The sequence below is a fragment of the Apodemus sylvaticus genome, chromosome 2 (genome assembly GCF_947179515.1).
Source record: "Apodemus sylvaticus chromosome 2, mApoSyl1.1, whole genome shotgun sequence".
Lineage (NCBI taxonomy): Eukaryota > Metazoa > Chordata > Mammalia > Rodentia > Muridae > Apodemus > Apodemus sylvaticus.
Genome location: NC_067473.1, coordinates 105,131,450 through 105,158,322, shown reverse-complemented (window position 1 = coordinate 105,158,322; position 26,873 = coordinate 105,131,450).

The window sequence follows — 26,873 nt, the reverse complement described above, 5'->3', positions numbered from 1 at the left end:
TACATCATACCATTACTCTTCTTATTGGGCATTCTCCTAATTCCCAAACAATTATCAATATATATTACTGCTCTCCATTCCCTTGGAGTTTTTGTCTACTTGAAGGTGTTAACTCATTGAATGTAGTCATGGGATCTTTGTAAATATACTGACAGTTTGAGATTTTAAACATTCTTTTACACGTTTACTGCATATTTCCAATTGTTCTGAAATGTTCAGTAGGAGAAAAGAGCTTAATAGATGAACAGACATCTGAATCATGACTTAACATCACCATTACATAAACTAAGCAGCTCAGGATTTCTTTCTCTGTGCTTGTTTTTCTATTTTTCTGCTGGTCCCTTTTTCCTTTTTTTTTTCTTTTTCTTTTTTTCTTTTTCTTTTTTTTTTTTTTGAGTTTTGACCCTTTGACAGGAAGTTATCCCCAACAGCTATTTCACTGATCAAAATCACATCCTAGAGCAACTGTTAGTTTAGTACATTAGCAAAGGCTACAATTACAATGTGACATTCCACTAACTGTTATTAGCCTTAAAAGACAAAGATGCTGACTCTAAATTCCAGAGATGACCTTTTCACAACTGCCTAATTGGAAGAGTTCCCATCCTTCCCAGGGACTTCATATTTAGCATCTATAAATAATCTACAGGAACATTTGCCAATATCAAGCACACTGTGAAGTCACTTCCACTTAGTCTGATCCCCACATCTTATCCTATTCATCACTTGGTTTGAAGCATTTAACTGCTATCAGCCTTTTTTCCTAATCAATGGTAATTATTTCCAGCAGTTTTTAATGGATAATTCAATTAGAAGACCTTCAGAGACTTGCCACATTTAGACGCAATAAAAACAAACAGCTAAAAAATAAATAAAGGATAAAAGCAAAACACTTAAAAGACAGAAGAATCTGGGGAGAGCCTTAGCTGAGGAAAGATTCTGAACAGTGTAAGCCTAAATCTGAAAACGATTCTTTGTATTTGACAGGAACACTTGAGTAGTGTGTATAAACGCTGCCTGAATAGCGGTTTTGGCTTTCATTCTCCTTCAGAACTATAATTTGCTTTGTTGCACTGGCAGTACAAAAGAACATTTCATAGACATTTGAAATTTTGAATTAAAATACAGATTTGCATTTTGATTCAGGAGATCTTTTGGGGATCGTATGCAAAGCACTCTTTGAGAGATAAACGCATGTGTGGAAATGCATCTTTAAACATGTCCAGTGCTGAATAGTTTTAATGGTTGAATCTTCAAAGTACATAAGCATGTTCACAGTGAAACATGCAACATGGTAGTACAGTCTCACCATGACACTAGTGTTGATATCATGAGAGGAGCACACGAGGTTCCTATTGCTTCAGAATATATTGAGCTCATCAAAACATCATTAATTTTACAGTAGTTTCAGTTCCAGGGTGATGGAAGCTTATAACTGATTTGTGTGGTTCCAGCTCTGTTACAAGATTGAGATCAGATTATCACAAGGGAACAATGTCTTCACTGAAGGCTTTCAGAGGAAGACACACCTCTAAGTTCACTAACAAGGAAATTGGCTTCTTGTGCTTGTTTTTCTCATAGTTTATGTCTGGAATATGCCCTAAATATGGCAAGATGCTGTACTCAGGCACGTGTGACTTACAGCTTCTTTCCCATGTAGCATCTCATAGTATGGCATGTTTCTGATTCAAGTTAAATATGAATAATAGAGAGAGAGTCAGAGAATATTAGTTCTCGATATTTTCAGCCTCCAGTTTGTTATAAGCAAATCATCTCTTGGCAATTTCCATCAAAAATCATATTTTCAATTTAATTTAAAGTTTTTAGTATTGATTTTATATGCCACTCCCTGCTCCACTGCTGGTCACACCCTCATACTATCTTCCCATTGCCCCCTTCTTCTCTGAGTGTGTTTGGAACCTTTAAGAATCCCCCAACCCTGTCACTTCAAGTCTCTACTAAGATAGGAACTTACTCTCCCACTGAGGCCAGACAAGGTAGCCCAGCTAGTAGAACATATTCCATATACAGGCAACAGTTTGGGGATAGCCAACATTCTAGTTGCTCAGGCCTCACATTAAGGTCAAGCTGTACATTATTACAGATCAAATTCAAAGGATTGAACAAGTTTAGAACCAAAGATACTATCAAGACTTCAATCACAAAACAAATACTTGTTTAAAATTTCCTTCATCTCCAAGGTATCAGGCTTTTAACTGTTCCTTGACATTTATAGCCTAATCCTAAAATGTGTGTGTGTTTGTATGTGTGTGTGTGTGTGTGTGTGTGTGTGTGCATGTGTGTGCCATATAGGAAAGCAAAATAATTTTCTAACACTTGTCTGAATTAATTTAAGCATTGCTTTTTGAGACAAATACTTACCACATTATAGTTAGAGTTACTGATTTTGTATATTTTAAATATTGAAAATATGATTATTAGCCTGAATTTCAAATTCTTTGGTCATGGGAACATTATTTAGAAATGGTTATTCATGAATCCTATTGCAGTGGATTTTAAATCTTCACATGGGAAATACAATTAAACAGTAAAGTAAACTGACATAATATTGAATTTATACACACTATATATGTTGTATAAATGCCCTTAAAGTGAAATACAATACTTAATTATCTGCAAAAAAAATTCAGGTTTTTATTTCTTTTTTTAGGGTATTTTCTTTTTTTTACTCGAAATAATCTTTATTTACACTTCAAATGATTTCCCTTTTCCTGGATCCCCCTCCCCAAAAGTCCCATAAGCCCTCTTCCCTCCCCCTGTTCTACAATCTATCCCTTCCCACTTCCCTGTCCTTGTAATACCCTACACTGCTGCACTGAGCCAGTTTTCATTTCTTATCAATTATTTTTGTTATTGAATATAATCTTCATTTGCATTTCAAACGCTAAAACCTCTCCTGGTTTTCTCCCTCCCAGAAAATGCTCAACGCCTCCTCCTACCTTCTGCCTCCAAGTATATGCCCCTCAACCTGATCCACTCCCACCTCCTCCCCCTTTGTTGGGGCCTTTATTGAGCCTTCACCTGACCAAGTACCACTCCTCCTACTGATGCTTGCCAAGGCATTTCTCTGCCACATTTTTGGCTGGAACCCTGTGTACCCCTTGGTTGATGGTTTAGTCTATGGGAGTCTTGGGGCATCAGGGTAGCTGACCTCATTTTTCTTCCCATGGGGCTGTAAACCCCATCAGCTCTTCTGGACCACCCTCCAACTCCTCCATTGGGGACCCCACACCCAGACCAATGGTTGGTTGCTTGCATCTGTCTCTGTATGTGTAAGGTTCTGGCAGGGCCCCTCTGGAGACAACCGTGACATGCTCATTTTGGTATGCACTCTTGTCGTCCATAATAGTGTTGGGGTTTGGTGACTCTTATCAATTATTTTTATATTATGTATTCTGATAATAGTTTCCTTTCCCCCCAACTATGTCCACATTCTTCTCCATTGGCTAATCAACACTAATCATTCCCTTTCTTCCTTGTCTCTTTCTTTAAAATACAAGGAGAGAGGAAAGTTAATAACAAAAGAAAACAATTAAAAAGACACAACTAAGATGGACTTGTACATTGCTCCTGTAAATAAATGTTTCAGTTAACTATATTGAAAATAAAAGAGAAAGACTATGAGGAAAGAGAGGAATGGTATAACTTTAAGAATGCTTGGCATTAAACACAATATGTTTGAAAACATCTACAGTCCTAAATCATTTTACTAAATAAATTAAGTGCTTAATTGGGAGGCAATATATAATTCATTCCTGTTGACTTGATAAAATACCTTGGCAAAAGCAACTTGGAGGAGAAAGTGTTCATTTGGTTCACAATCCGATGTTACTCTTCATCATTGCCAACACTTGAGGAATCCAATCACATTCCATCCATAGTCCAGAATGGAGAGTAATGGATCAATGTATGCATAGTGGTGCTCAGCTCATACCCTCATTGTCATTCAATCCAGATCTCAACCTATGACAAGGTGAGACCTCCACCAAGCTAGTTCTACCAACTTCCATTTACTCTAAGAAAATACCAAGCATAGCCAAAAACAAACTTTCTGTACTCAATTCTTTACTGAGATTCCTCAGGTGAATCTATATCAAAAGATGTCAGTGAAACTCAACCATAAATATAAGAAATAGAATTTATCAGTTAATGGGTTTAGTTTAATGTGTTATCTATTTTTCTGAAGACTAAAATATTGTACTTCTCAGATCATGTAGATTAAAATCAACCTTCACTGTAAGTTTGCCCTTGCTTTGTGGTTTTGAGACCAGCCTGACCAATCATCTTTGGTCTAAAGGCAAATGGTCACTTGTGCTGCATCATGGAACATTTCAATTTTCCTGAATTATCCCCACTCCTCATGATAAATGTAGGACACACACATATTCTTATATGAAAGTAAAACTGGGATATTGTATATGTATCATCAGCGTCCTTTGTTTATATATATATATATTAAACTTTCTATCATAGCTACATTCATATATTAAGGACTTATATACATCTTAGAAGTACATTTTAAGTATATGAATCAATTAATGAAGAGATCTTTATTGTAATGAGCCCCTAAAACAGGAAAACAAAGTGATAATAAAGATTGCCTTAAAAGCTATATCATTTTTTGTAAGGAGTTCTTCAGTGAATACACTTATGTAAGGAACTTATATCATGGATGCTAAGGTATATGTCAAAGTCTTTGATGGAACAATTAATCAAACAAGATATTCTCTAAGCTACATAGCCCTTCCCTTCAAGTCACTGCTGCTCCCATAGTCTTTAATTACTTGGTTGTAAAGATAGCATAAAACAAAACAAAACAACAAAAATCATTACTGCAAAATAATTAGGCAAGATTTTGAAACAAGGGATATAGTTAAAGGCAGGATGTATAAAGTAAGAAAGACTTTACTTTACTTTTAAGTAAGCCTGTTCATATCCAAAGTTATCTTTGGTAAATTTGATTACTTTTTACTCTTACTTTGAGTAGCACTAAAGTCATTTTAAATAATGACAGTGGCAGTGTACTGCTCCTCCATATGACAATTCAACCTCATTGATGCTATACTAATTTTTAAAACAAAAATTCTTATTGGTATCAACTAAGTTTTATATAATATTTCTTTATGACATATATGATATATATTCCTTTAATATAAATCTTCCTTTCTAATGAATTAATTTATTTTTTACACTCTGTATTTTATCCCCCCCACCCCCTCCACCCTCCAATAGCTCCTCTCCATCCCCTGTCTCCACATGGATGTCACCACCCACCACCCCACTTGACAATATAAAGTCTTTACCATAAACTGGCCACTACATATGTTTATATTATATGTTGTATTATATAATAATATATAATATTCATATAAATGCATATATATATAAACTGTTATATACTGATGTATGCATATACTGAAGTAGACATGGTAGAATATAGGTTTATCATAAATTTTTAAAGTTTAGAGATGAGGAGAATTTAATTTCTTAGAAAGGAAATTCATTTCTTCAAAGTTGTCTGTATATACAACTATTATGAGCGATCTAAGCACATAACCAGTAGTGTCTGCCAAAACAAAAGAAAAAAGAGACCTTTTCATTCCAGAGTCATATCAGGTTACCATGGTCTTTATATTATATAAATTCTCTTTATGAGCTCCTATTATATACTTTCAGGCCTTCTTTCTTAGTCTTTCTGAATATATCACAATATTTTATTTGTGGATAGCAAACCTAGAAAATTTCTGAAACTACCTTCCTGTGATATTTGCTGAGACTGACTAAAATATATTTACTCTGTAAGACTTCTGGATGACAGAATTGTCTTGATGGGTGACTTACGGATATTTATGAGTCTCTTTAATGTCTCAAAGGCTATAGGAGAAGACAGTGTAGTGACAAATGTGTAAATTAATAAAAGGTGACCCTTAGGGGGAGTGAAAGATTCATTTTAACACAATGCTGATTAAATAATACCCCAGAGAACTCTGTTCTATAAAATGTCAGAAGCAGTCAATCCCTTGCTCATAAATTTACCTTTAAAGAACAATAGGGAAGATATTTTAAAAATTAAATCATAGAATAGTATAGCTCAGTGTGTGTATGTGTTCTAGTTATTATTACTATTATTATTAATATTAATATTTATTTTTTGTTATTCTGATGCTGGTCGTGGTGGTTGTGTTCTCATATATGAATCTAGGATAATTTGTGAAGAAAGAACCTCAATGAGAAAATACTCTACCAGATTGGTCTGAACACAAGTCTGAGACACTTCTTGAGTAATGAGAGGCTACTTAAGAATAGCAGCAAGTGAGACAGAATGGAGAGCCCATCAGTGAGTACAGTTCAGTTAGTTATGCCAATGCAGTGAAGTTCAGTTGAGTTTGGTTTGGTGTATTTCAGTTGAAAGCAAATGAGTACAGTTGAGATCCTGCCATTCTATGCCTTTCAGTTAGGTTCAGTTAATTCAATTAGTGAAGTTCTGTTTATGGAATTCAGAGGCAGTGTTTTCTAAAGAGAGATATTCTGGGAAAGGCCAAGAAAAGACAGTTTGAATCAGGTACCTTGTAGAGAAGGTTTGATCCAGAGCATCTGAGTCGAATCAGCCAACTAGGGTTCGGAAAGAACTAGAACATATGAGCTTAATCAGCATTTGTTTTGAAAAATTACAAACCATTTGTCCCTTTTAATTATTTTTATTAGATATTTTCTTAATTTACATTTAAAATGGTTCTTTTCCTCATTACCCCTCCAAAAACACCCTATCTCATCCCCATCCAACTACTTAGCAGCCTCCCTCCCACTTTACTGACCTAGCATTCCCCTACAATGGGGTATCAAGCAGGACAAATGGCCTCTCCTCTCATTGAAAAGGCCATCCTCTGCTACATATGAAGATGGAGCCATGTGTACTCTATGATTGGTGGGTTAGTTCCCGGGAGGTCTGGAAGTACTGGATGGTATATATTATTGTTCCTATTGGTCTGCAAACCTCTTCAGCTCCTTGGGACCTTTCTTTAGCTCCTCCATTGAAGACCCAATGCTCAGTACATTGAGACATGAAACATGGGTATTTTGATCCCCCTTCTAAGAGGAATCAGAGTATCCACACTTTGTTCATCCTTCTTCTTGATCTTCATGTTGTCTATAAATTGTGTCTTGGTTATTCCGAGCTTTTGGGCTAATATGCACTTATCAGCAAGTGCGTACTATGTGTATTTTTGGGATCTGATTACCTCATTCAGAATGATATTTTATAGTTTGCCTAAGAATTTCATGAATTAAATGTTTTTAATAGTACCACATTTTAATGTACCGCATTTTCTGTATCTATTCCTCTGTTGAGGGACATCAGGGTTCTTTCCAGCTTCTGGCTATTATAAATAAGGCTGCTATGAACATAATGGAGCATGTGTCCTTATTACATGTTGGAGTTTCTTCTGAGTATATGCTCAGGAGTGGTATAGTTGGGTCCTCAGGTAGGTCTATGTCCAATTTTCTGAGGAACTACCAAAATGATTTCCAGAGTAGTTTTACAAGCTTGCAATCCCACCAGCAATGGAGGAGTGTTTTTTTTTTTTTCTTCATATACCCTTGACCATCTGCTGTCACCTGAGGTTTTGATCTTATCCACTCTGATTGGTGTGAGGTAGAACCAGTTGCTATTTTGATTTGCATTTTCCTGATGATTAAGGATGTTTAACATTTCTTTAGGTGTTTCGTAGCCATCTGGTATTCCTCAGTTGAGAATTCTGCTTAGCTCTATACTCCATTTTTTTTTCTTTTTAAATTTTTTTTATTCGATATAATTTATTTACATTTCAAATGATTTCCCCTTTTCTAGCCCCCCCACTCCCCGAAAGTCCCGTAAGCCCCCTTCTCTTCCCCTGTCCTCCCATCCACCCCTTTCCACTTCCCCGTTCTGGTTTTGCTGAATACTATTTCACTGAGTCTTTCCAGAACCAGGGGCCACTCCTCCTTTCTTCTTGTACCTCATTTGATGTGTGGATTATGTTTTGGGTATTCCAGTTTTCTAGATTAATATCCACTTATTAGTGAGTGCATACCATGATTCACCTTTTGAGTCTGGGTTACCTCACTGAGTATGATATTCTCTAGCTCCATCCATTTGCCTAAGAATTTCATGAATTCATTGTTTCTAATGGCTGAATAGTACTCCATTGTGTAGATATACCACATTTTTTGCATCCACTCTTCTGTTGAGGGATACCTGGGTTCTTTCCAGCATCTGGCAATTATAAATAGGGCTGCTATGAACATAGTAGAACATGTATCCTTATTACATGGTGGGGAGTCTTCTGGGTATATGCCCAGGAGTGGTATAGCAGGATCTTCTGGAAGTGAGGTGCCCAGTTTTCGGAGGAACCGCCAGACTGATTTCCAGAGTGGTTGTACCAATTTGCAACCCCACCAGCAGTGGAGGAGTGTTCCTCTTTCTCCACACCCTCTCCAACACCTGCTGTCTCCTGAATTTTTAATCTTAGCCATTCTGACTGGTGTAAGATGGAATCTTAGGGTTGTTTTGATTTGCATTTCCCTAATGACTACTGAAGTTGAGCATTTTTTAAGATGCTTCTCTGCCATCCGATGTTCTTCAGGTGAGAATTCTTTGTTTAACTCTGTACCCCATTTTTTAATAGGGTTGTTTGGTTTTCTGGAGTCTAACTTCTTGAGTTCTTTATATATATTGGATATTAGCCCTCTATCTGATGTAGGATTGGTGAAGATCTTTTCCCAATTTGTTGGTTGCCGATTTGTCCTCTTGATGGTGTCCTTTGCCTTACAGAAACTTTGTAATTTTATGAGGTCCCATTTGTCAATTCTTGCTCTTAGAGCATATGCTATTGGTGTTCTGTTCAGAAACTTTCTCCCTGTACCGATGTCCTCAAGGGTCTTCCCCAGTTTCTTTTCTATTAGCTTCAGAGTGTCTGGCTTTATGTGGAGGTCCTTGATCCATTTGGATTTGAGCTTAGTACAAGGAGACAAGGATGGATCAATTCGCATTCTTCTGCATGCTGACCTCCAGTTGAACCAGCACCATTTGTTGAAAAGGCTATCTTTTTTCCATTGGATGTTTTCAGCCTCTTTGTCGAGGATCAAGTGGCCATAGGTGTGTGGGTTCATTTCTGGATCTTCAATCCTGTTCCATTGATCCTCCTGTCTGTCACTGTACCAATACCATGCAGTTTTTAACACTATTTCTCTGTAGTATTGCTTGAAGTCAGGGATACTGATTCCCCCATATTTTCTTTTGTTGCTGAGAATAGTTTTAGCTATCCTGGGATTTTTGTTGTTCCAGATGAATTTGATAATTGCTCTTTCTAACTGTTTTTAATAGGGTTATTTGGTTCTCTGCAGTCTAACTTCTTTAGTTTTTTTGTATATATTGGATATTTGTCTTCTATCAGATGTAAGAAACGTAAAGATCTTTTCCCAATCTGTTGGTTGCTGTTTTGTCCTATTGACAGTATCCTTTGCCTTACAGAAGCTTTGCAATTTTATGAGGTCCCACTTGTCAATTCTTGATCTTAGAGCATAAGCTATTGGTGTTCTACTTAGGAAATTTTCCCATGTGCCCATGTGCTCCAGGCTCTTCCCCACTTTATCTTCTATTAGTTTCAGTGTATCTGGTTCTATGTGAAGGTCCTTGATTCATTTGGACTTGAGCTTTTTACAAGAGACAAGAATGGATCAATTTGCATTCTTATACATGTTGACTGCCAGTTGAACCAGTAGAAAAGAAATTTCTCCTGTGACATAATAATCAAAACACCAAATGCACTAAATAAAGAAACAATATTAAAATGCACAAAGGGAAAATGGCCAAGTAGCATATAAAAGCAGATTTATCCAAATTACATCAGACTTCTCTCCATGAAAAATATGAAAGTCACAAGACCCTAGCAGATGTCGTATAGACCCTAAGAGAACACAAATGCCAACCCAAGCTGCTATATGCAGCCAAATACTCAGTTATAATAGATGGGGAAACCAAGGTATGACAAAAACAAACTTACAGAATATCTTTCCAGAAATCCATTCCTTCAAAGGATAGTGAAAGGAAAACATCAACATTTGTGCCTTTTTAAGGAATTCATTACATGGAGAAGCTTAGATAGCCTCTGTAGTATTTAAGTCCCTCAGAGGGTTGCTGAGGACAACAGTCAAACCATTCATTGAACATATAAAGATCAAGATGGTGCCTTAATTGAACCTATGCTATAGTCTCTTTGGTGAAGGAAGGTGCTCTACAAGTTAAAGAAAGATAAAGGTATACACCCACAGAGCCATAAAACCCTCAAACTATAACGTTTTCCTCCAAGTAAGATATGCTGGGGCAGTGGTGTCACGGAATTTGTGGGAGTGGCCAGTCAAGGTCTGGTTTAACAGAGTTCACAGAGTGAAACTTGTCCAAAACTTTCACAATGGCCAGGAATTTAAGACTGGATATCTCTGAGACCAAGAATAAAACCAAATACAAGTTGATAAATATCAGTGAAATGATGTCTAATGATAGTCTGCTCTCCTCACAGATTAGTATCCAGTAGAAATGAGAGAGTTTTCCTCCAGCAACTGATAGGGACAGACATAGAGTCCCATCAGCAGATATTATGCAGAAAGAATTTAAATTGGAGGTCTCCATTGGGTTCATCTTCTAGGAGATCATTAATACTCTAGGCAAAGTGAGATAAAATATTGAAAGAGTCAGAGGAGATAAAGGACACCAGAAGAACATGGTACATCAAATCACCTAAGCACCTTTGAATTAACTTAGAATGAAGTGTAAAGCAAGGGGCCTACATAGTTCTGGGTCTGCACTATTGTCTTCTGAGTACACATTATGACTGTTCACTTGGTGTTATTATAGACTTGTAACTTAGGAGCAGGTGTGTCTCTGATTCTTTCACCAGCATTCAGAAATCTTTTCCTCTTATTGGTTTGATGGTTAAGCCATGATTCAAGGGGGTCTGCCTTGTTTTAAGAAACTAAAAAGCTGAACCAGCACCATTTGTTGAAAAGGCTATCTTTTTTCCATTGGATGTTTTCAGCCCCTTTGTCGAGGATCAAGTGGCCATAGGTGTGTGTGTTCATTTCTGGATCTTCAATCCTGTTCCATTGATCTGCCTGCCTCTCACTGTACCAATATCATGCAGTTTTTAACACTATTGCTCTGTAGCATTGCTTGAGGTCAGGGATACTGATTCCCCCAGAATTTCTTTTGTTGCTGAGAATAGTTTTAGCTATCCTGGGTTTTTTGTTATTCCAGATGAATTTGAGAATTGCTCTTTTAACGCTGTGAAGAATAGAGTTGGGATTTTGAAGGGTATTGCATTGAATCTGTATATTGCTTTTGGCAAAATGGCCATTTTAATTATATTGATCCTGCCAATCCATGAGCATGGGAGGTTTTCCCATTTTTTGAGGTCTTCTTCCATTTCCTTCTTCATAGTATTGAAGTTCTTGTCATACAGATCTTTCACATGTTTGGTAAGAGTCACCCCAAGATACTTTATACTGTTTGTGGCTATTGTGAAGGGGGTCATTTCCCTAATTTCTTTCTCAGCCTGCTTATCCTTTGAGTATAGGAAGGCCACTGATTTGCTTGTGTTGATTTTATAACCTGCCACTTTGCTGAAGTTGTTTATCAGCTGTAGGAGTTCTCTAGTGGAGTTTTTTGGGTCACTTAGGTAGACTATCATGTCGTCTGCAAATAATGATAGTTTGACTTCTTCCTTTCCAATTTGTATCCCTTTGACCTCCTTATGTCGTCAAATTCAACTGGAGGTCGGCATGCAGCAAGAATGCGAATTGATCCATCCGTGTCTCCTTGTACTAAGCTCAAATCCAAATGTATCAAGGACCTCCACATAAAGCCAGAAACTCTGAAGCTAATAGAAAAGAAACTGGGGAAGACACTTGAGGACATCGGTACAGGGAGAAAGTTTCTGAACAGAACACCAATAGTGTATGCTCTAAGATCAAAAATTGACAAATGGGACCTCATAAAATTACAAAGTTTCTGTATGGCAAAGGACACCATCAAAAGGACAAATCGGCAACCAACAAATTGGGAAAAGATCTTCACCAATCCTACATCAGATAGAGGGCTAATATCCAATATATATAAAGAACTCAAGAAGTTAGACTCCAGAAAACCAAACAACCCTATTAAAAAATGGGGTACAGAGTTAAACAAAGAATTCTCACCTAAATAACTTAGGATGGCAGAGAAGCATCTTTAAAAATTCTCAACTTCATTAGTCATTAGGGAAATGCAAATCAAAACAACCCTGAGATTTCACCTTACACCAGTCAGAATGGCTAAGATTAAAAATTCAGGAGACAGCAGGTGTTGGAGAGGGTGTGGAGAAAGAGGAACACTCCTCCACTGCTGGTGGGGTTGCAAATTGGTACAACCACTCTGGAAATCAGTCTGGCGGTTCCTCAGAAAACTGGGCACCTCACTTCCAGAAGATCCTGCTATATACCCTGGGCATATACCCAGAGGATTCCCCACCATATAATAAGGATATATGCTCTACTATGTTCATAGCAGCCCTATTTATAATTGCCAGATGCTGGAAAGAACCCAAGTATCCCTCAACGGAAGAGTGGATGCAAAAAATGTGGTATATCTACACAATGGAGTACTATTCAGCCATTAGAAACAATGAATTCATCAAATTCTTAGGCAAATGGATGGTGCTAGAGAACATCATACTAAGTGAGGTAACCCAGACTCAAAAGGTGAATCATGGTATGCACTCACTAATAAGTGGATAGTAACCTAGAAAACTGGAATACCCAAAACATAATCCACACATCAAATGAGGTACAAGAAGAAAGGAGGAGGGGCCCCTTGTTCTGGAAAAACTCAGTGAAGCAGAATTCGGCAAAATCAGAATGGGGAAGTGGGAAGGGATGGGTGGGAGGACATGGGGAGAGAAGGGGGCTTATGGGACATTTGGGGAGTGGAGGGGCTAGAAAAGGGGAAATCATTTGAAATGTAAATAAAAATATATCGAATTAAAAAAACTGTTATAGATCAAAAAAAAAAAGAAACTAAAAAGTTTTACTATGGTTTGCTGTGCATCAACTATGTGACAAGATATTTTACTTCTACTCAAAGTTCATAAAAGAAAAGATATTTCTTGTCGTTATACATCTAATTTGCTATGTTGTCAGAAGAACTATAAGACTGTAGGGAATTAATATTCTGTACCACATAGTTATAACTAGGAAAAAACAGCTGTGAATCTTGATAGTTCAAAGCTAGTATATCTATCCTGGTTCTACTCTTAGCTAGCAACAGCATTAAATTCAAGTTCTATACAGTAACCAAAGTGAATTGTCTAACTTTTTACGAACAGACATGGTAAGATTTTCTCAGAGTCCACTGATTTCTGTTAAATAATGTAATATGATTTATGACATGATCTTCTAAATATTTTCACTGATATTCTTGGATTAATTTGTTCTTAAAAACCTTGCAGACATTTCAAAATTATGTTACTTAGTTTATTGTTTACAAAAAGTACATTTCTCTCTATAGCTCCCTGAAATTGCTTTTTTTTAGGTATCCATCAGAAAAGTCTACTTGGACATAGGTTCAAGCCAATGGAAAGTCTTTATCAGCACACAGATGATCATACTGGGTGTTTGAGTCACCACTGCTGTCCCCACATTTTAATATATTTTGCTTTTAAACACAAATTCCCCTCAGGGGGTTATCAGAGTGCAACAACATTTAGCCAGAAGAAGAACTAGCCACAGAAACCAAAATTATGGCTTTCTCATAATTATGAACTTTGATGGATTCAGTTTGTTCTCATTTTGGTAGGTGGTGCTGCCTACTTATTGGGTTCCATGTCCTATACAGTATATCCTTCACAGAGTCAGGTATAACAATGCCTCTTGCAAGTTTCTTAGAAGTTAAGTATGGGGATTACAGGAAAGGAGATATGACTCCCACTCTAGGTAAAATATAAAAATTTTTTTGAAATTGACAATTATAACAAGTTTATGGGTACATACATTGAATGCTTTGAACCTGTAGATCACTTGGTTATTTTCCAAGTTAGTGAATCATGCTCAATTATAATCAATTTAGAATCAATGTAGGTATTTATCTTTCACTAGTTTAGATGTGATTACTTTGTGGTGTTTCTTTGAGTGCTGTGTGACTTGATTATTACTAAATCACACAATCTCACAGTACTACAGGAGAGTATGTCACTTCTTTCACTTATAGGAACCCAAACCTAGCATAACAAAGGTGTATTTAACTTATTTTTTCTCTGTGTAGATCATAAAATAATAAAAATTATAAGGCCGGCTGATACTTATTAGAATTAACACAAAGTCTATTTAGCATATGCTTCTTGTGGATTAAGCATGGTAGGAATGATACAGTATATTTTATTTTATTTTAAAATAATAAAATTTTCTCCTTTTTAAAAACAATAAAAATTTTCAGGGATATACAATGAAAAAGTGCCAAAAGAGAATCATTAGCTTTGATCATTTTAGCCCAGTATCTTTTTATATTTGGAGAGCAAATTAAACCCTAAGACATTTTAGAGTCTTACAATCCAGCTTTCCATCAAAGTATGTTTTCTTATGATAATTTTCTTCTCTTTACAGTATTAAAGATTGTAAAAAAGAATAAAAACTTGCAGGGACACACAATGTACAAATGTCAAAAGAGACTCATTAGCTTTGTTCATTTATCCCAGTATCTTTTTCTATTTGGAGAGCACATTAAAACCTAGACAATTTACAATCTTACTTTCTAGCTTTCCATCAAAGTCTGCTATCCGTTGAGGCACATTATCACTATGCTTTCAACAAAAGTTGATTTTATTCTATGGAAATATTAATAATTAGTACTTAGCACAAAGCATCCACTATAGAAGTTTAAACTAGAAAAAAACATAAGAGAGAGGGTCGAAACAAAGAAAGGGGTAGAATAGAGAGCTCTTTATCCATGGAGCCTTACTTTCTTTTTTTTTTAACATATTCCCTCATATTTCTTTTCTTTTTAATTTTATTCGATATATTTTTTATTTACATTTCAAATGATTTCCCCTTTTCTGGTTCCCCACTCCCCGAAAGTCAAAGAAGCCCCTTTCCCTCTCTCTGTTCTCCCACCCTTCCCTTCCCACTTCCCTGTTCTGGTTTTGTCTTATACTGCTACACTGAGTCTTTCCAGAACTATAAGCCACTCCTCTGTTCTTCTTGTGCCTCATTTGATGTGTGGATTATGTTTTGGGTATTCCAGGTTTCCAGGCTAATATCCACTTATTAGTGAGTGCATACCATGATTGATCTTTTGAGACTGGGATACCTCACTTAGTATAATGTTCTCCAGTTCCATCCATTTGCCTAAGAATTTGATGAATTCATTGTTTCTAATGGCTGAATAGTACTCCATTGTGTATATGTAGCACATTTTTTGCATCCATTCTTCTGTTGAAGGATACCTGGGTTCTTTCCAGCTTCTGGCTATTATAAATAGGGCTGCTATGAATATAGTGGAGCATATATCCTATTACATGCTGGGGAATCTTCTGGGTATATGCCCGGGAGTGGTAGAGCAGGATCTTTCAGAAGTGACATGCCCAGTTTTTTGAGGAACCGCCATACTGATTTCCAGAGTGGTTGTACCAATTTGCAACCCCAGCAGCAATGGAGGAGTGTTCCTCTTTCTCTACATCCTTGCCAACACCTGCTGTCTCCTGAATTTTTAATCTTAGCCATTCTGACTAGTGTAAGGTGAAATCTCAGGGTTGTTTTGATTTGCATTTCCCTGATGACCAGTGAAGTTGAGCATTTTTTAAGATGATTCTCCACCATCCAAAGTTCTTCAGGTGAGAATTCTTTGTTTAACTCTGTACCCCATTTTTAATAGGGTTATTTGGTTTTCTGGGGTCTAACTTCTTGAGTTCTTTGTATATATTGGATATTAGCCCTCTATCTGATTAGGGCTGGTGAAGATCTTTTCCCAATTTGTTGGTTGCCAATTTGTCCTTTTGATGGTATCCTTTGCTTTACAGAAACTTTGTAATTTTATGAGGTCACATTTGTCAATTCTTGATCTTAGAGCATAAGCTATTGGTGATCTGTTCAGGAACTTTCCTCCTGTATCGATGTCCTCAAGGGTCTTCCCCAGTTTCTTTTCTATTAGCTTCAGAGTGTCTGGCTTTATGTGTAAGTTCTTGATCCATTTGGAGTTGAGCTTAGTACAAGGAGACAAGGATGGGTCAATTTGCATTCTTCTGCATGCTGACCTCCAGTTGAACCAGCATCATTTGTTGAAAAGGCTATCTTTTTTCCATTGTGTTTTCAGCCCCTTTGTCAAGGATCAAGTGGCCATAGGTGTGTGGGTTCATTTCTGGATCTTCAATCCTGCTCCATTGATCTGCCTGCCTGTCACTGTACCAATACCATGCAGTTTTTAACACTATTGCTCAGTAATATTGCTTGAGGTCAGGGATACTGATTCCCCCAGAATTTCTTTTGTTGTAGAGAATAGTTTTAGCTATCCTATGTTTTTTGTTATTCCAGATGAATTTGAGCATTGCTCTTTCTAACTCTATGAAGAATTGAGTTGGGATTTGGATGAGGATTGTGTTGAATCTGTATATTGCTTTTGGCAAAATGGCCATTTTAACTATATTAATCCTGCCGATCCATGAACATGGGAGGCTTTGCCATTTTTTGAGGTCTTCCTCTATTTTCTTTTTCAGAGTCTTGAAGTTCTTGTCATACAGATATTTCACATGTTTGGTAAGAGTCATCCCAAGGTACTTTATACTGTTTGTGGCTATTGTGAAGGGTGTCATTTCCCTAATTTCTTTCTCAGCCTGCTTATCCTTTGAGTATAGGAAGGCTATTGATTTGCTTGAGTTGATTTTATAACCTGCCACTTTGCTAAAGTTGTTCATCAGCTGTAGGAGTTCTCTAGTGGAGTTTTTTGGGTCACTTAGGTAGACTATCATGTCGTCTGCAAATAATGATAGTTTGACTTCTTCCTTTCCAGTTTGTATACCTTTGACCTCCTTATGTTGTCAAATTGCCTGAGATAGTACCTCAAGTACAATATTGAAAAGATAAGGAGAAAGTGGGCAGGCCTGTCTAGTCCCTGATTTTAGTGGGATTGCTTCAAGTTTCTCTCCATTTAGTTTGATGCTGGCTACTGGTTTGTGGTATATTGCTTTTACTATGTTTAGGTATGGGCCTTGAATTCCTGTTCTTTCCAAGACTTTTAGCATGAAAGGATGCTGAATTTTGTCAAATGCTTTTTCAGCATCCAATGAAATTACCATGTGTTTTTTTTTCTTTGAGTTTGTTTATGTAGTGGATTGCATTGATGGATTTCCTTATATTGAACCATCCCTGCATCCCTGGAATAAAGCCTACTTGATCATGGTGAAAGATCGTTTTTATGTGTTCTTGGATTCGGTTTGCAAGAATTTTATTGAGTATTTTTGCATCAATGTTCATGAGGGAAATTGGTCGGAAGTTCTCTTTCTTTGTTGGATCTTTGTGTGGTTTTGGTAGTAGCATAATTGCGGCTTCATAGAAGGAATTGGGTAATGTTCCTTCTGTTTCTATTTTATGGAATAGTTTGAAGAGTATTGGTGTTAGGTCTTCTTTGAAGGTCTGATACAATTCTGCACTGAAGCCATCTGGTCCTGTGCTTTTTTTTGGTTGGAAGGCTTTCTATGAACCCTTCCATTTCCTTAGGCGTTATGGGACTATTTAGATTATCTGTTTGGTCCTGATTTAATTTTGGTATTTAGTATTTGTCTAGGAAATTCTCCATTTCCTCCAGATTCTCCAGTTGTGTTGAGTATAGGCTTTTGTAGTAAGATCTGATGATTTTTGTAATTTCCTCAGTTTCTGTTGTTATATCCCCCCTTTCATTTCTAATTTTGTTAATTTGGATACTTTTTCTCTGCCCTTTGGTCAGTCTGTATAAGGCTCTATCTATCTTGTTGATTTTCTCAAAAAAAAAAAAAAAAAAAAAAAAAAAAAAAAAAAAAAAAAAAAACAGCTTCTGGATTCATTGATTCTTTGTATGGTTCTCTTTGTTTCCACTTGACTGATTTCAGACCTGAGTTTGATGATTTCCTGTTTTCTACTCCTCCTGGGTGAATTGGCTTCTTTTTGTTCCAGGGCTTTCAGGTGTGTCCTTAAGCTGCTAATCTATGCACTCTCCATTTTCTTTTTGGAGGCACTCAGGGCTATGAGTTTTCCTCTTAGCACTGCTTTCATTGTGTCTGAAAGATTTGAGTATGTTGTGCCTTCATTTTCATTAAATTCTAAAAGTCTCTGGTTTCTTTCTTTATTTCTTCTTTGGCCAATGTGTCATCGAGTAGAGTATTGTTCAGCCTCCATGTGTATGTGGGCTTTCTGTTGTTTTTGTTGCCATTGAAGACCACTCTTACTACATAGTGATTCAATAGGAGGCATGGGATTAGTTCAATCTTTTTATATTTGTTGAGGACTGTCTTGTGACCAATTATATGGTCGATTTTGGAGAAGGTACCATGAGGTGCTGAGAAAAAGGTATATTCTTTTGTTTTAGGGTGAAATGCTCTATAAATGTCAGTCAAGTCCAATTGGTCCAAAGTTTCAATTAGTTTTATTGTGTCCCTGTTTAGTTTCTGTTTTCCAGATCGGTCCATTGAGGAGAGTGGAGTGTTGAAGTCACCCACAATTATTGTGTTGGGTGAAATATGTGCTTTGAGCTTTAGTAAAGTTTCTTTTATGAATGAGGGTGCCCTTGCATTTGGCACATAGATGTTCAGAATTGAAAGTTCTTCTTGGTGGATTTTTCCTTTGACCAGCAAGAAGTGTCCTTCTGTATCTCTTTTGATGACTTTAGGTTGAAAGTTAATTTTATCTGATATTAGAATGGCTACTCTGGCTCGATTCCTGAGACCATTGGCTTGTAAAATTGTCTTCCAGCCAAGGTAATTTTTGTCTAAGGTAATTTTTGTCTTTGACAATCAGGTGTGTTTCCTGTATGCAGCAAAATGTAGGGTCCTGTTTCCTTATCCAGTCTCTTATCCTATGTCTTTTTATTGGGGAGTTGAGTCCATTGACGTTAAGAGATATTAAGGAGTAGTGATTATTACTTCCTGTCATTTTTGATGTTATTTTTATATTTGAGTGATTATCTTCTTTTCGGTTTGAGGAAAGAAGGTAACTATCTTGCTTTTTCCAGGGTGTAGTTTCCCTCCTCATATTGGAGTTTTCCTCCTATTATTCTTTGTAGAGCTGGGTTTGTAGAAAGATATTGTGTAAATTTGGTTTTGTCATGGAATATCTTGGTTTTTCTATCTATTGTGATTGAGAGTTTTGCTGGGTATAGTAGTCTTGGCTGACATTTGCATTCTCTTAGTCTACATGAGATCTGCCCAGAATCTTCTAGCTTTCATGGTCTCTGGTAAAAAGTCTGGTGTGATTCTGATAGGTCTTCCTTTATATGTTACTTGGCCTTTTTTTCTTACTGCCTTTAATATTCTTTCTTTGTTTAGTACATTTGGGGTTTTGATTATTATGTGACAAGAGGTATTTCTGCTCAAGTCCAGTCTGTTTGGAGTTCTGTAGGCTTCTTGTATATTCATGGGCATCTCTCTCTTTAAGTTGGGAAAGTTTTTTTCCATATTTTTGTTGAAGATATTTGCTGGCCCTTTCAGCTGTAAATCTTCACTCTCATCTATACCTATAATCTTTAGGTTTGGTCTTCTCGTTGTGTCCTGGATTTCCTGGATGTTCTGGGATACAAGCTTTTTGCATTTTGCATTTTCTTTGACTGTTGAGTCAATGGTTTCTATGGTATCTGCAGCATCTGAGATTCTTTCTTTTATCTCTTGTATTCTGTTGTTGATATTTGCATCTATGGCCCCTGATTTCTTCTCAAGGTTTTCTATCTCCAAAGTTGTCTCCCTTTGTGATTTCTTAGTTGTTTCTACTTCAGATTTTAGATCCTGGATTGTTTTGCTTAGCTCGTTCACTTGCTTGTTTGTGCTTTCTTGTAATTCTTTAAAAGATTTTTGTGTTTCCTCTTTCATGACATCTGCTGTTTGACTCACTTTCTCCTGCATTTCTTTAAGTTTTGTGTGTGTGTGTGTGTGTGTGTTTCTCTGTGTGTATTTCTTCTTTATTGGCTTCTATCTCTTGAGCCTTATTCTCCTGAATTTCTTTAAGTGATTTTTGCATTTACATTAATCGGGTTTCTAGCTTATTCATGTTCCCCTGTATTTCTTTAAGAGATTCATTTATGTCCTTTTTATGTTATTCTAGCAGCATCATGAACAGTGATTTTAAATCCAAATCTTGTTTTTCTGGTGTGTTTGCATAATCAGGACTTACTGATGTTGGAGAGTTTGGTTCAGAGGCTGCTATATTGCCTAGGTTTCTGTTAGTAGCATTCCTACATTTGCCCTTTGCTATCTTGTTATTTCTGGCGTTAGTTGGTCTTGTCTCTGGCTGGTATTTGTGCCTCTTGTGAGGGTATATGGCTATTTCTGCAACACTGGATGGCTGGGTTTCCCCTGTTACAGATTGCTAATGAGCTGCCCTCCTCTTGGGTGTCCTTGCAGCCCTAATGTGCCTTGCAGCAGGTTGTCTGTGTGAACCAGGAGCTGCCCGTTTGCTCCTTCAGCGAGTGCTGATGGTGTATGCTGCTGCGGGACCTTTACCAAGTGCTGGTCACTCTGCTGGGCATCCTATCTCCCAACCAGGTTGGTGCACACAAGGTTAGCCTAGCTGCTGAGGCCCTGAGTCTAGGCAAAAGCCTGGCAGGCTAAGGCCTGAGCAAACTTCCCCTTGGGCTATGACTGTTAATTGGTTCTGTCAGGTGGCCAGGATGGCGGTGTGTATGCTGGGAGAGTCTGCTGGGCTAGCAACCTTCTGGCTGGGTTGGCACACAGATGGCCCACAGAGCATCCCAGGGCCTGGGGTCAGTCCAAGGCCTGTCCGTCTTAGATCCCCGCTATATTAGCCTCAGGCTATGACTCTTAGCTGACTTTGCCTGCTAGTACTCTCTGGTGTCCAGTAGTCAAAATGGAGGAGTACATGCTGGGCTGGGCAATCAACCTCCTGGCCAGGTTCGCACACCGATGCACAGCCCCCCCCCCCCCCCGAACAGCCCAGGGCCTGGGTGCAGGGCAACGCCTGTCAGGCTTAGACCCCCGCGATGTTGGCCTTGGGTTATATTTGCATACCTCAGTCTGTCTGATTTCTCTGGAGCCCGAGATCCAAGATGGCAGAGAGACTTAACTGACTGGTGGGAGGCAGAGTTCTGATGTGGCTTCTTGGTTCCACTGCTGATGGCCCTTCCGCTGGACCAACTGCCACCTCCGCTGCCTCTGCCACTGCAGTCGCCCCCATGGAGTCTTTCTAACAGACATGAAAGAGTATGTTACGTTCACTCAATGGATTTTTCAGGATAATAATTTCCACCAATTGACCTTCATAGTGTAATGAAGCCAGTTTTATTTGCCTTAAATGGTCTTCAAGTTTTCATTGCTTTGGGATTGTTAAGAAATAGGCATTGTCTCAAAGATCCTGAATCTTTTCTAATTTATATAGACTGTGGTTGCCTTTTAATTTTTCTATTTTCTTTTTTAAATTTTATTTTATTATTTTATTTAATTTTATTTATTCACTTTATCCTGCTCAGTGTCCTACTTCCTGGTCACCATCACCAGCTCCTACGGTCCTCACCCCTCCCTTTCACCTCTTTTGGTCTACAAAGAGAAGGCAGGGGTCCCATTGGGTATCCCCAACCCTGGTACATCAAGTCTCTGCAGGGCTAAGCACATTCTTTCCCACTCAAGACAGCCTAGGCACCCCAGCTAGAAGAACATTTCCTATGTACAGGTAACAGCTTTCGGGATAGCCCCCCTACAGTTGTTTTGGGATACACAGGAAGACCAAGCTGGACATCTGCTACATAATGTGTAGAGAGACTTAGGCCCAGCCCATATATGCTCTTTGGTTTAAGTTCAGTCTCTGTGAGCTCCAAAGGATCCCAGTTAGTAGACTGTCTTTGTCTTCCAGTGGAGTTCCTAAGTTGAGGGACTCATTATTACATTGTTACTTATTTACAAGATTAAAATTATTCTGCATGTTGGCCAAACTATTACAGCAGGAATAACTATCCTTGTTTCAGGTTTGAAGTCTGATCAAGATTGCAAATACTCATCATTACATAGAGGGCTGAGTGAAGTTAGAGATTGAATCGTGTTGATTATTTGATGCTCCCTATAAAAAATAATATTTAGAAAGTCTGTTCTTTATTGGATCAGTGACTTAGCTATAGTCCAGAATCAAAGGAATTAATTTTTGTTTTCACTATATTTTTAATTGCATAAGTTACTCTACCTAGTGGTCATACCAAACAATGTGTCTAATTATGGCATTTCACATATATACATCATTATACCTGTATACATAAAAATATGGAATATTATCTTTTATGATTTTAGTCTACCAAGTTGCTTGTTTTAGCTAAAATCAAGTTTCCAGTTGCACCTCATATAATCCTATATTTTCAGATGTTTGGTTTCTACAAAACCAAAATAATAAAATAAAACAAAACAAAACAAAAATCCAGCTAAACAAGAAATTCATCTAAAAGCAATGAGAGAGAGAGGTAAGTGGCATATTGCAGAAGTGACAGGGTTCACTACTACGGATCAGTGCTCTTTTACTTTTCTTCTGTATCAATGAGGAACATTTCATAAGACAAACATTATAATGGGTTTGCCAAGATTACTTAGTGATCAGAGCTCTGACGTCCATGTGTGTTCATTGTCATGAGTTCCCCTTCTGCCCAACTGCAAGCAAAAGAAAGAAATCATAAAAATTACTTGAAATTGTTTTAAAATTAGAAGATTATTCTGAAGTCATTGAGTTCTTCATATACTCTTTCTGTATTCACACACACACACAAACACACACACATACACACAAACACACACACATACACACAAACACACAAACACACACATACACACAAACACACAAACACACACACACACAAACACACACACACACAAACACACACAAACACACACACACACACACACACACACAGAGAGAGAGAGAGAGAGAGAGAGAGAGAGAGAGAGAGAGTTTCTTTTTAGGTTGAACGATCATGAGTTTTTGCTTAAGTGATCAAGAACCAAGTCTAGGTAACAAACAGATCTAGGTAACCAAACACTGCTGGTCTATACAAAACAAAACAAAACAAAACAAAACAAAACAAACAAAAACCCGCAGCTAGTCTGCTGGTTTATTTATAGTCATTTGGTGAAACGTAGATCTGTGCCTTATTCAGCCAACCTCATCATGGTCAAAACTCATATGAACTCACAGAGAGGGAGAAAGCAATCACAGGGCCAGTGTGGGTTTTCACTACAATCTTTAAATATATTATAGCTTTCAATTTAATGATTTTATGTTGATGTTCCTGAAGATTTGAACAAATGTACCTCTGTTTCTTGTGCCTTCTCTTGAACTCTTTTCCTTCTGTTTGTTTTGTCTAATTATACCATGTTAGATTCTGTTTTGTCTTATTTTATTTCACTTTTTTGTTCTACATTATCAATAATAAAAAAGTACTGTACTACTATAAATAACTTGATTATTTCTACACTTCAATAAAATTATAACTCAACTAACATTTCAGTTTAAGAAACCAACCAATTCAATTTAAACCCTGTCTTATGTGGCTAACTTTAAACCTCATGTAATCAAGCTTAAAGAAATAGGCCCCAGAGACTGTTCTGCCCTTGGTCATGGGCATTAGGCACCATTAAAGGAAACAAAGATTTGAATGAGAGATGGAAAAGAGAAAAACAGAGCTGTATATGCATGGTGGAGATAGGTGGAACTGGAGACATTACAGAGATGAGAATCAGACTGACATGAATTAGCTTCACTGCCACCTGATGTCATTATGATAGCTGGTTCATGCAGCCACCAAAGGCCATTTAGATGACCGTGGATTGGGCCACCACCCAAACCCATGTTGATATCATTGTGCTCCCTATGCTGCCATTTGAGACCATGGTAATATCAGTGGTTCATTAAGGTTGCCTCTGAGAGTCTTGTCTGAATTAGTGGTCCTCCTGCAGACTGAGGTCATGTTTTTTGTCTGTTCTGTCATAAAAACCTGTTTTGAACCTCAAGATCTTTTCTCCTGCTGACTTCAAAGTATAAGGAATCTAGTTTTGCAGTGATATAGAAGATTGCATATACATAGTTGAGAAAGAGGGAGATATAGGCTTCTTGTGACAACTCTTACTCCCACCCAACACCTAACCACTCAAAAAGTTGCAACTTAATCATGAAGTCATCAAATAGATCACTTAAAATAGTCTGATAAAGATGATCAATTTAGCTTTCCACTATTGATGGATTTCTGTTTGAGATGTTCAAGGGAAATGGCTCAGTTCTAATTTTAAGTGGAAGGCCCCTGAGAATGTGACCACACTCCAGTGGGTATACAAACAACAGAAAATGGACTGGTTCCTTGGTTTCTTCTTCTTCTTCCTCTTCCTCTTCCTCTTCCTCTTCCTCTTCCTCTTCCTCTTCCTCCTCCTCCTCCTCCTCCTCCTCCTCCTCCTCTTCTTCTTCTTCTTCTTCTTCTTCTTCTTCTTCTTCTTCTTCTTCTTCTTCTTCTTCTTCTTATCTTCTGATGATGATGATGATAATGATGATGATTATTATTAACTTTACGAAGATAGAGATGGAAATATTGAAAAGTGAATTGTGCCCAGGGTTCATGATGTGAATTTTTCAAAAAAAATCAATAAAAATGCTATGATAAAAAAATACTAGTCCTTGGACTGGTAAAGGTTAAGAGCACTTGATGCTTTTGTGGAGGGTCTAGTTTTAATTCCCAGTATTCACATGGTAGCTCAAAACCATATAACTCCAGTTCCAGTGGATATGATGCCCTCTTCTGGAATTTTTACACAGCAGGCAAACCTGTGATGCACATACTCAGTCTTTGGAAGGCTTTTAATTCTTTGAATATACATGGTATCTATTACCAAATCAACTTGAAAATGAATTGCAGTTTATCTGAGATCTGCACTAAGAGAACAAACCACTGATTTATTTACAGGTTTGATTCATTCTTCAGAAAGCAGGGATAATGTCTTCTGCATCAAAAGTGAGTGTGCCTTTGCTTCTGATAGTTATTAGTATTTATAAAGAAATTTAAAACAATCACTTGTAATTATGCAAATTTTCTTAGATTGAAAAATAACATCTGACTTGGAATGCTCTGGAGTTGAAGCTTAAAAATATTCTCTGGCCACAAACCTAAAAGTATTGTGGGTTTCAAAGGGTCTTTTAGGTGTAGGCTGTGTGTGTGTGTGTGTGTGTGTGTGTGTGTGTGTGTGTGTGCTCATACAGGCTTCTGTTTGCATGTTTATGAACAACAGAGAAAGGATAGAGGAAGGCAGAATTCAGCCTAAGGTCAGTGGGGGATTAATGGCCATAATTAACATACTGTTAAGATTTCCACAGGTTGGGTGACAAGGCGGTAGAGTCAAGAAGTACAGAAATAGGAGGAAATAAGTAGTTCTCTGGGGTAGATAATGAAAGGCACTATTATATGGGGGCATGAGAAGCAGTGTGATCGTTTTCATTTGCAAATTGCAGACTAATGACTTTGCTATTGGTGAAAAGGAAGTTCCAAGAACTAATTAAAAATAATTGATACATTAATGCTAATAAATATACTTGCCAACCAGCACAAATAGACTTGTAATTTGGGGGCATGTTCTCTGTGCTCCAGAAGCCTGGGTGAAGCTATAATTTAAAGATCACTATTCAGAAAGTGTCAAAGACCCATGGGAAGCTAAAACCAGGCCATTTACTCCCCATCTAAACTGAAGATCAAACCCTCCTTATGAATTCACAGGTGAGTTAAGATGCTATCCTGACCATGATTAAAGACTTTTTGGGTCTCCAATTCTTCTGGCTGATACCTAAGAAACAGGAGTAGCATTTAATTGAGAGAAAAGGAGAGTGACATTTATTCTTGACACCTTTACAAAGTCTTTCTCAACTACAGTGTAGTGTGCCCACTACAGGATGGAAAGAGATGCCCTGGGTGGTGGACAATAATAATTACCAAGTGGAAAAGGCAGTTAAACAAAGGGCTCTTACAATGGCTATTTTGCAGATATAGACTCTCTCTCTCTCTCTCTCTCTCTCTCTCTCTCTCTCTCTCTCTCTCTCTCTCTCTGTGTGTGTGTCTCTCTCTGTCTCTCTCTGTCTCTCTCTCTCTCTTATTCTCTGTCTCTGTCTCTGTCTCTGTCTCTGTCTCTTTCTGTCTGTCTCTGTGTGTGGGGTGTGTGTATGTGTGTGTGTAAAATCACCTGGATTTTGACATTTGTCCTAGGTTATGAGCTTAAAATATATATGTATACAATAGTGAACACATCTATAGATCTCTGTCTGTCTGTCTGTCTGTTTGTCTCTGTCTGTCTGTCTGTTAGTCTGTCTGTCTGTCTCTCTCTCTCTCTCTCTCTCTCTCTATATATATATATATATATATATATATATAAATCTATCTGTATATCATTTTCTATCATCTGTCCATCTCTGTAGTTTTTAACCATTTATGCATATAAAAAATAAACAACTTAGCGGGTAAGTCCAAATGTTTGAAATGCAGTAAGATGGAAATATAGATCCAAAAATCAAAATAAACACTTGACAAGGAGACTTCGAATAAAAAATGTCCTTCTCTGGTCTTTGCTTTAACATGTAGCACAGGGAATTCATAA